This window comes from Ixodes scapularis, unplaced genomic scaffold (genome assembly GCF_016920785.2).
Source record: "Ixodes scapularis isolate PalLabHiFi unplaced genomic scaffold, ASM1692078v2 PGA_scaffold24__2_contigs__length_7659602, whole genome shotgun sequence".
Taxonomy (NCBI): Eukaryota; Metazoa; Arthropoda; class Arachnida; order Ixodida; family Ixodidae; genus Ixodes; species Ixodes scapularis.
In genome coordinates, this window is record NW_024609851.1 from 6,793,833 (window position 1) to 6,805,487 (window position 11,655).

At 40.4% G+C, this 11,655-nt stretch overlaps 1 pseudogene; it reads left to right on the plus strand.

The window, feature by feature from the left end:
- The first annotated feature begins 10,572 nt into the window (after nucleotides 1-10,572).
- LOC120841245 lies at nucleotides 10,573-11,110 on the plus strand (annotated as a pseudogene).
- Nucleotides 11,111-11,655: the final 545 nt, after the last annotated feature.

Below are 11,655 nucleotides of genomic sequence, written 5' to 3' on the forward strand. Positions count from 1 at the left end.
TGGCACAAGAGTTCCAGCCGACCTCTGACAAATCGCTCGTACTCTGTCATTAAGAAAAACAGCAAGCCGAACGCAGAGGCTGCAGTCGTTTGCTCTCTAATCGAAAACGAGTGCCAGCCTAATCCTGGCACAATGCTCATCCCGCTGATTGAATCCGTTTGACGGCCTAACACTCAATCAGTGGCAACGGGTTCCTTTGAGTGTGTGTCTAACGCATATACTTCATATTGAATGTGCTGACTGCATTCATGAGCATATCCATAAGTGCGTCCACACTCTACCTATTACTTTTTATTTTGACATGATAGTTTTCGACAGTACGTTTTGCGCATCTTCGCTTGTTGAGCCGTACTCGAGTCCATACATTTTGTCTTTCGCTATTACATCAATATTTAAATGTGGTGATGCCAAGTGAGAATTCAAGTTACCGAATCTGTCATGCGATTTAAGATCCATGAAAAAGCTCTATAGGGGAGATTTTGTTAAAGAGGGCTGTATGGGCATCAGAATAGCACGTGCCATGCTAAAAAATGCAAACTCTAGTTAGGAATGCAAGGATTGCAATGCTGCGCCATTTCTGATATGTTACAAAAAATCAGTGGCATACAGTGTTCCTTATGGATGTTTAAACTGTCAAATTCAAATCCTAAAAGTTTCATTGAAGAACGCTCCTCACTACAAATGTATTTAGAGCTCTGAGAGACCAACGCAGGCTTGACTATGTGCGGAACATTCATTTTTATTTTCATTATGGTTTACAAGGTCTAGTCTGCACTGATTTTTTGCATTCATGCTGAGGCTGAGAGGGGTGCTGTGGGTATCAATGCAGAGATAAACATTTCTTGAAATTAAAATATTAGAGAACGGACAAATGGAAAGTTAATAAAGCGGTATCTTAGATCCTCTTTTTTTGTCTAATCCCTAGTTATTACTTTATTTTATGTGAGGCATTTAGTTTTTTAGAGTGCAGCTCTTAGACGCCCGTTTCCGCGTTTCGCGGCGTCGCCGTTGGCGTGACCGCCCCGCTAAACTTGACAGGAAATTGAATTAATGTTGAGGTCATGTGACGTTAATCATTCCGCTAAATCCAGCGGAGAAACTGAATTTGTTTATGGGTGACGTGACAGGTAGTCATGTGACATAATTTTACTCACTGCATTTAGCGGAAAAAATGAATTGGTGTTGAGGTCACGTGACATCAATTTCCCCGGTAAATTTACCGTGGAAACTTAACCCGGCTAAATTTACTGGGAAAATTTTCCCGCTAAATGTAGGGAAATTTCCCTCTCAATGGGAGGGAGCAGAAGAGCAGGTGATCTCGCAGCACAAATCTGGGCTGTGCTGATCCTCTACGCAGAAGTTGGGAACTCCTGAGCGGCAAAAGTGGGAGATTGATCTGACAGCTCAAGGGACACCGTAGTTCAGGATTGAATTTATAATTATCATCCTTTGAAAAAACGTAAGCTTAGCTGCATGCAATTCTTCTCGAAATAAACACTTGCTACCAAATTTACCACGACACTACATTTCGCCACTGCTGTTAGTGATCCTCGAGGACTTCGAACAAGAAATTATTGGTATGCAAACATCCTGCTTGTTTGAAACCACTCGCTCACGTGCAGACTCGCTGACACTAACCAGATGGATTTTAGCGTAGTTTTATCCTGTGAATTTCCATAGCACGTTCATTTTCCTCAAAGGAATAACTAAACGTGAGAAAGCACAAAAAAATTCGACCAGCAGTGTCGTCGCAAGGGGATCTCTCGGCCGCAAGCATGTGTCGCCTGAGGGCCGCGCATTCAGTTGCAAGCTTTCTATATATATTCTCTTGCACTGGCACCAGTTGTGACGTATTTGTCAGCCCTTTTTAAAAGTAGCGTGTGCGTGCATAGCTTTTGTAGGCGCTAAAGATGCGTGAGCGGAAATTTCGAAAGCTCCTTTTGTGACGTCACTCTCCTGGAAAGTGTGCTTTCAGCGGTAACTTAAAAATGGTGCTATTCATCCTCGATTCACCAAATTAAGTAATGATTTTGATAGTGGAGATCTTGGAGGTCAAATGAACAAGATTTAAATTTGTTTTATTAAATACTAAATCGCTTCAGCTGCCCTTTAAGTATAATATGTTCCTTAAATGCTAATTTAGCGAAGATAGACCCATGTTTTCAATTACGAACTTCTTAAGCATCATCAAAAAAACACTAAATCATCTCTTTTTGTAAAGATATAAGACAAAAGCAGCATTTTACGACGTTTAAAAGAATGCTCAATTTGGACGCGTTTGCAGACTTTGGTTTCTTATCAGAGTGCATCTTCGCGCCTGTGATCCTGCTGCCTGGTGGCAGTGCGAAGGCACCCCCTAGCCTCCCTGTAGGATAGAGGGGAGCAGGGTGCACGTGTGTTGGGCGTCTAACCCCATGGGGAACAGAACATTGGGCGCAGAGATGCGCTTCGATAAGAAACCGAAACCTAGAAACGCATCCAAATGAAGCCTTTTTATAGAACGGGTAAGATGCTACCCCTGCGTTATATCCTTCTAAAAAGAGATGATTTAGTGTGTTTTTAAGATCCTCGACAAGTGTCTATTAAAAACCATCTGTTTATTTTACTACTTCAAAAGTTAATTAACAAATTGTATTTATTACCAGACTGATCGTCACTATTAAGCCCCTACACTACGTACCCTGGCGGTATGACTCCCCTGCACAAACCGAATAAGTGTAGCGTTCACGACATTTTTAAGCAAATATGTAGAGTTAAAAAAATTCGTCCTGTATAACAGTGAGAAGCCGATACCACAATGGTTTAGCCATATGGCTCCACTATGCTGGTATATCCTTTTCCCTGGTATAGGATTTCCCATATTACGTTATGCTTGTATGGTTCCGTGCGCCTCCATGGTTCCGACATAACGCACTACGCTGCTATAGGATGTCCCATTATAAGACACGCTTGTATGGTTCCGTCCGCCTGTATCGTTACGACTTAATCCACTCTGGTTGAGCCCGCTTTCTGCTAATATAGGATGTCCCAAATTACGGTTACGCTTGTGTCAGGCTTTCCCCATCATTTTTCTATATTCAAGATTTTTCAACGGGGTCAGAAATACAAAATAACAGAATCGTGATTCCTGAATCAATGGTGACAATATTCACAGGTGTTGGTTCAGTCTCCAAAATGCTTATGCAAATAATATGGGAACTAAAACATGCAGGACATAAACTTGAATATACTATAAAGAAACGAATATGGTACAATACTGGAGGAGGAACGCAAAAACTTGGCAAAAGAGAAATATACCTTCAAAAACAATGCAGGTTTCCAAACTATCCTGAAAGCTGAAGATCATTTTTTTCAATACTTTTGCATGCTTACGCTATTCGTTTCTGCTCCCATGACAGAGTGCGCCTCACGGCGCCGTTGAGGTAAGCTCTAAATAAGATTGTCTCTCATCCTGTGGTGTAAGCAACAGTGTAACAAACAACACGATGCTAGTTTCCTTGTGCGTTTGTCTGCATTTGTGTTACCGAGAGCTAGCCCGTTTGTGCGAGCGCTGAGGCTTTCAGAGAGGTTTCGTCGCCATCGCAAAGTTTTGTCAAGATAGTTGTAATCGGGCCTGAAATTCCGCAATTAATGACGCTAGAAAGTGATGAAATTTTAATTACAATTCGTTTTTAACTGGACGTAAATAATTACAATTATATTTTATTTTGATGAAAGTAAAGAAGTACAATTACAAATTATGAAAAAGTAACTAAACTACAGAAATTCAGTTAATGTAATTAAATTATTACCCAAGTACGTGCCTTAGTAATTATGTTTTATTATCAACATGCTGACGAAAATGATATATCGGGCTTCTGAAAACTCGATTAACAAGTCTACAGGAACGGTTTACAAACAAGCTTGCAATTATCAAAGCTGGCCAAATTACTTTCATTTAGTAAATAAATTACATTTCTAATTAGGTTAGCTAATACTGCTGAAGAGGCATGAAATCGCATTGCAAATCATAACGGCGTAAAAGTTAAAAATTACAAAGAACGAAAGTCTGCAGGCGAGCTGCTTAGGAAACTTCATATTCTAAACCATGAGACAGAAAGAAATAAAAAAAGAAAAACGCACAATACAACACACAATTTCAAAACCAGCTGAGCTATTTGCGAGAGAACAATTTATAGCCATCCATAACGACAGTAAAGAGAGGAAAAATTACTGCAAAGTTGGCGGAACTGTGCCTGAATACCCAGGCAGCACAAGGTGTTGGGCCAATATTGGAAGAGCATTGGCAAAAAAAGGTTCAATGATGGTCCACTTTTGCCAATCTGCTCCCAATATTGCCTATGCCATTATATAGCATCTTCAGTGATGGCCCAGCTTCTCCAATGACCAACCAATATTGGAAGCACATTGGCATGAAATGGGCAATCTTGGCCTGTCAGTTCCATTCGCTTGTGAATGTTGGATGAACACTGGCAAAACATGGACAATGTTGGTCTAACAGTTCCATTGGCTTGCGAATATTTATTTATTTATTTATTTATTTACAATACGCTCAGGGCCATAAGGCGTTAGAGAGGGGAGTGGGTGTTTAGTACAATGGTTGATAGTGCTTCTCGGACTCGGATGGGATTCTGAATGGTGACGATGTCTTCGGGAAGGTCATTCCAGTCCACAATTGCATCAGGAAGAGGGGCGTGCTGATGTGCTGTGGAAAAATACTTTGGCTGGGCTATTTTATTGCAATGATCGAGTCTCGAGGAAAATAAAGCCGGTGGGGAAAGAAGAGACTGATTTAAAAGTGGTGAATGAAAAACTTTATGCAGAAGAGAGAGACGGGATATTTTTCGACAGGCGAAAAGCAATGGGAGAGAGAGATTTGATTTAACGAGGGAAGCACTTGAAAAACTGGAGTAGTCAGACTGAATAAAACGCACAGCACAGTTTTGAACACATTCAATGTAGTCAATGTAGTTTGATGAGGGTGCCAGTTTGAAGATGCATATTCTACTTTAGACCTGACTAGGGCAAGATAGAGGAGCCGTTTTTGTTGAGAAGGGCGCATCTGAAATTGCGAAGAAGGAAACCCAAACTTTTGTTAGCGGAACTCACAACTGAAGTGATATGGTTTTCCCAGAACAGGTTTGAAGTTAGAAGAACGCCGAGGTATTTATACACATCCGTGGGTTGAAGAGGGATGCCATTGAGAAAATGAACAGGAGAGGTTTGAGAAGAGGAACGAGAGAAGCGGATGCATTTACATTTGCTGACGTTAAGCGTAATCTGCCAGTTAGTACACCAGCTGTGAACTAGGTCGAGGTCATTTTGTAGGGTTAAAGAGTCATGAGGGGATGTTATTTTTCGGTAAAGGACACAGTCGTCGGCAAAAAAGCACATGGGGGAAGATGCCTGAAGAGGAAGATCATTGATGTAGATGAGGAAAAGTAACGGACCAAGCACAGTTCCCTGAGGCACGCCAGATGTTACGGGGGCTAAAATAGAAGAACAATTATTAAAATGAACAAACTGATGACGCTGAGAGAGAAAAGATTCAATCCAGGAGAGAACATTATTATCAAGGTTTAACGACGATAGTTTTGGAAGCAGTCTGTTATGAGGAACTTTGTCAAAAGCTTTAGCGAAGTCGAGAAATACAGCGTCAGTCGGGTAGCCAGAATCAAGGTTTGCGAAGAGGTCGTTTGTTAAGCAGAGAAGTTGGGTTTCGCAGGAGTAGTTTCGGCGGAAGCAGTGCTGCGCTTTGTTAAAGAAGGAGATAGAATCAAGGTGAATAGATAGTTGCTTGTGGATTACGTGCTCCAGTATTTTAGAAGGTACAGAAGTTAGAGATATTGGCCTATAATTTAAAGGAGAAGATTTATCACCGCGTTTGTAGACTGGGATGACCTTGCCGATTCTCCAATCCTCAGGAACCGCCGCCGTATCTAATGATTGTTGAAAATTTTTTGTTAGAAATAGGCTTGAGGAATATTTAGTGCTTTGTAAAACCTTAAAATTTATGCCGTCGGCACCACAGGAAGAGGACATTTTCAGTGACTTAATAATACTAACAATACCTTCGTAATCAATACAAATTGGATCCATAGGTAAAACATCGCTACTAATAGGTAAGGACAGCGTTAAGGGACAGTGGGCGGTGAAATGAGAAGAAAATATTTGATTAAGAACTCTGGCACACTGATTAATCTCGATAATGTTATCAGAATCATCAATAAACGCTAGTGGGGAGTATGGTACATGATTTAAAACATTCTAAAATTGGCGCGGGTTGTTTAGTAGCATAGATGGAAGGGTTTCCTGGTAGAATATGCGCTTCTGTTGCTCTAACATAATTTTATATTCAGTGGCGCATTCATGATATTTAGACCAGGATAAACCAGTGTCTTGTTTTTTGGCTACTCGAAAACGTCGTTTTTTTTTTATTGTTACGGGTTTTCAGTGAGCGCGAATACCGAAAATTAGAAGACCGGGAACTGATGTTAATAGTTGAAACATGAGCTTCAATGAGTTGCAGCAATTTGTATTTTAAAAAGGCACCAATTTTCATTTATATTCCTATCGCCAAAACCTTCCAGGAAGACTGAGAAATAGCTTGAGAGGTCCTGGCTAAGCTGCTCATAGTTGCCCTTATTATATAGCCTTATTTGCTTGGTCAACCTGACTGGTTTTGGTGTTTGAAAACCTAGGTTAAAGAACACTGCTTTGTGGTCACTGATGCCTTCAAAACCGGTGAGAGGGGTAATAGATTTCGGATGGTTAGTCGAAAGCAAGTCTAATATTTTTGAACATGTGGTGGTTACACGGGTAGGGAAAGAAATAACCTGGGAAAGGTTAAAATCCAGGCAGAGACTAATAAAATCGCGACACTCACCAGAACTTCCACTACCAACAAGATCTGATTAATTCCAATTTATCTCACGGAAGTTAAAATCGCCTACTAAGAAAACAAAATGATCAGTATTAATGAACAAAAAGTGAGGGCGCAAACGAGCTGGTGTACATTGCACATGGTTGAAGAACCCCGAGACTGCGGGTAAACGACACTACACTAAAAAGTTTCTAACACAGCTGAAATTTTTATTTTCCGAAATCTGGTTATATAGGCACTTCGACACAATAGAAAAAAGGGGGAGAAAGTGAAAACCCTCTCCCCCTTTCTTTTTGTGTGTGTTAATGGGTTAATTTAGGTTTTCGGGTAGAAAAAACGTTAAGTCGTTTGTTTTTTGTGCGTGTGTGTGTGTTAATGGGCTTAGGCTTTCCAGTGTGTTTGGCGGGTGGGTAGTGAGGGGTCAAAGATAAGAGAGGTGCATGACGCAGAGTCCGTTGTCCTGGTATTTAGTCAAAGGTTACATTGGTGGAAAGTGGCATTCTTTGGGGTTCTCACCCTGTCCCCCTTTTTTTCTTTTGTATCGAAGTGCCTATATAACCAGGTTTCGGAAAATAAAAATTTCAGCTGTGTTAGAGACTTTTTAGTGTTGTGTCGTTTACCCGGAGTCTGGGGGTTTTCAACCATGATCAGTATATTGTGTGGAAAAAAATTGACAACTCATCACGCAAAGCAGATACAAAACTAGGTGATGCATCTGGTGGTCGATAACACACGCCAACCAGGATTGACTAAAAAACACATTTCACTGAGACCCAGATGGCATCAATTGACATGGAAACAAAGAAAAGTGAGCTTATGATACTCTTATCAATGCATATTAAAGCGCCACCACCACGACGATCCTTCCGATCGCGTCGATAAAATGTAAAGTTTGAATGATTCGGCAGTATTTCATTCTCGTTTATAACAGGGTGAAGCCAGGTCTCAGTGATCAGTACTATCTTAGCATCACATGTTGAAATATGAGAACATAATTCGTCACGCTTTAATATTAAACTGCGCGCATTTAAGTATAAAACACCGATAAGTGAGTTAGAGTGGAGCAGTGGATGAACACTGGCATAAAATGGGCAATCTTGGCCTGTCAGTTCCATTGTATCGCGAGTATTGGATGAACACTGGTATAAAGTGGGCAATCTTTGCTTGTCAGTTCTATTGGCTTGTGAATATTGGATGAATAGGGGCGTAAACCGGACAATGTTGGCCTGTCGGTTCCATTAACTTGCGAATATTGGATGAACACCGGTATAAGATGGGCAATCTTGGCCTGTCAGTTCCATTGGCTTGCGAATATTGGATGAATACTGGCGTAAACCGGACAATGTTGGCCTGTGAGTACTGTTGGCTTGCTAACATTGGATGAACACTAGAATAAAACGATTCAATGTGCGTGTCCGCGCCGTTGGCATTCCAATATTTGATGGGGACTGGCATGAAAAGGACACTGTTGGCTTGTCTGCAGCATTGGATTGCCTATGTTGGATAAACACGTGGCTTCCTAAAGAAGTTACAGACCGTGAACTCAGCATATCAGCGTCGTTCCAAATTTATAGGATAGACAGGACTGAATCTCGGGGCGGGGGTGTTATCATTGCTGTTAAGAGTGAATTAACTTCTTCTTTAGTTGATATTTCCAGTTCTCTTGAAATCTTGTGGGTGACTGTACGGCTAAACTTTAAACCTTGTTTGATTGGAGTGAGTTATCGTCCGCCCGACTCATCATCGGACTTGGTAGGTAAGTTAAATGCTAGCCTTGAACAAGTACATACCAAATTTCCAAACTCCCCTGTCATGCGCACTGGTGATTTCAATCTGCCTGGTATCAACTGGTCGACACAAGAGGTAGATGACTGCTGTGGAAATAAACAGGAGTGCAAAAGGTTCCTTGATGTTATGGAAGCCTTCCAGCTACGCCAAGTTGTGAAGGAGCCAACGCGTATTAACTCTGTTCTAGACTTAGTTTTAACAACCCATTCAGAAGCTATTGATATCGAGGTCTTAGAATACATCAGTGACCATAAAATGGTGCATTGTGTTTTTGCTGCTCCTGTTCAGAGACGGGAAGTTTTAAAGAAATAGCTTTTTGACTATGGACAATGGAACATTGACCTTCAATCAATGTTCCATTTGTTGTCCAATTATTCTTTTACTTTTTTGCAAACTTTGAACAACCGGTCCGTGAATGAAAACTGGGTGGCCTTTCGTAATAAAATAAATGAGGTGGCTAAACTTTGTATCTCGAAAATTACTATTTGCCATGTGCCAGTAATCCTTGGTTTACGACAAATGTGAGACGTCGCATTAATAAAAAGAAACGTCTTTTCTCAAAAGCCAAACGCTCGGATCTTCATAGTGACTGGGAGTCTTATCGCGAGAACTCAAGACGGTGTAAAAAAGAAATCAAGAAAACAAGAGCTAAATTTTTTAATCATGATTTCTACATCATCTTGCATTCTAATCCTAAAAACAAATTTGTAGTGTGGTAAACCCAAAAGCCGCAAATGCAGCACCTTCTATCCAGTCAGAAGCCGGAACTGTTTTAAACCCCTTAGAAACGGCTAAGGTGTTCTATTCATTTTTGGTAGCGTATTCACAGATGAGATGACTCTAACCGATTCTGATATGCCAATGGCTACAGTGACCGCTCAAATGAACCCTTTCGCTATTACTAGTGAGGGTGTTGCCTGTGCAATAGACCGTCTTCCTACTGATTCGAGCCCTGGTCCAGGTACTAAACTACTTAAACTAACTAAAGATTGTTCCAGCGTCCTCCTAGCAGCGCTTTTCAAACAGTCATTATCAACTTGCACGTTACCAGACGACTGGAAAGTAGCCCATGTTGTGCCCATCTTTAAATCGGTTACCCTAGTTCTCTCACAAAACTACAGGCCTATTTCGTTAACTTGCGTATCTTGTAAATTGCTTGAACATATTATTTATTCTCAGATAATTAATCACCTAGTGACTGACAATCTTCTTTTTCAAAATCAGCATGGTTTTCAACGAGGACGCTCCTGTGAACTTCAACTTTTTGAACTATTTACTGACCTTCATTCTAGTATTCACTCATCCCTCAGCACTGATGCAGTATTTATTGACTTTTCAAAACCTTTCGACCGTGTCCCCCACAAATGACTAATACATAAACTACGAGGAGCAAAGATAGAAGCAGGCGTCGTTAAATAGATTTCATGCTTTCTTTCAAATAGATACCAGTGTGTTGTTATAGATAACATTGTCTCTCCTCCTGTTTCCGTTAAATCCGTTGTTCCCCAGGGCTCAGTCCTCGGGCCTTTACTCTTTATCCTTTATATTAACGACATTCATACCGACATTACTTGTACCACTCGGCTTTTCGCAGACGACTGCGTCATCTATCGGACCATAACCTCTTCCTCTGATAGTGCTTTACTTCAAGCAGACCTCGAGAAAATTTCAAGCTGGTGTTCTCATTGGCAAACGCAGATTAACACATAGAAAACTAAATGCATGACTTTCACTACCAAAAAGAAGATAACCGAACATGCTTATAAAATTAACAATACAGATATCGAAAGGGTACAATCATATAAATATCTAGGAATTCATTTAACACCTAGGCTCTCAAGGAACCTCCATATTGAAATAACTTTAAGGGATGTTTCTAAAAAATTAGGTTTCTTGAGAAGGCACTTATTTCTAGCTGACACTAACATGAAACTTATGGCATATACATCCCTCGTAAGAAGCAAACTGGAATACACCTCAGTGATGTGGAATCCACACCAGGCTTACTTAATTAACAGTCTGGAGTCACTATAAAATAAAGCAGCCCGGTTTATAGCACTAGATTACTCTCCTACTAGTAGCATCACCCGTATCAAAGAATTATTAAATTTAATGCCCCTCGCGCCCAGAAGGCAAATCGCACGTTTTTCATTATTTGATAAAATCTACCATAGTTTATTATCTTTCCTTCAAACACACATTATATCCGCTACTTGCATTTTTCCCCGCTTTGATCATCCTAACAAAGTAAATTCAGTATTTGCGCGTACTATCTTATACAAATACTCCCCGCTGAACCTCGCAATTAATGAATGGAACGCCTCACCAAGTAACATTGCAGTCATACAGGATTACCAAACGTTTTTAGGCTTCTTGATTTATTTTATCTCAGAAAAAAGCCTAAGTCATTATCACTCTTTATGCTCTGCTTCGTCATGACAACTTTGAATTGTTTCTTCGTGGCTTTTATCTTTTTTTTTTTTTCGTTGCTCGCAGTGTGTTACGGCTATCTGTTCATTGTTTGTATTGCTTCTAATATTGGTGTTAAAAATTCCCCCCTACGTAATGCCCGAAAGGGCCCTTAGGGTAAATGAATAAATAAATAAATAAATAAATCTCATAATGATTACTGTTGTCCTGTTAGTACCAGTTGCTCATCGTCATTTCAAGAACACAGTGGCATATAATTGGCCAGTGTGTGTTAGTCTGACATTACCATTTGCTTAATAGTTTAAGCATGTTGGAATAGGCTGGTTTAAGCGCGTCCATTTTAAATCAACAAGTTGAAATTGCTTGAACGCTTGTCAATTTTGTGTTATTTTGTCAAAGCGCGACTGCAAAATGATCAAGATAATAACAAGGTACAGAGCTTAATGGCGATGTTTTGCTCCTTCACTGTGCATATTAAGGAGTCGCCAGCGTTTTGGACTTATCAGGATTGCCATCTGGGGAAAAAAAGAAAAAAAAATGATGTCCGCGTTATA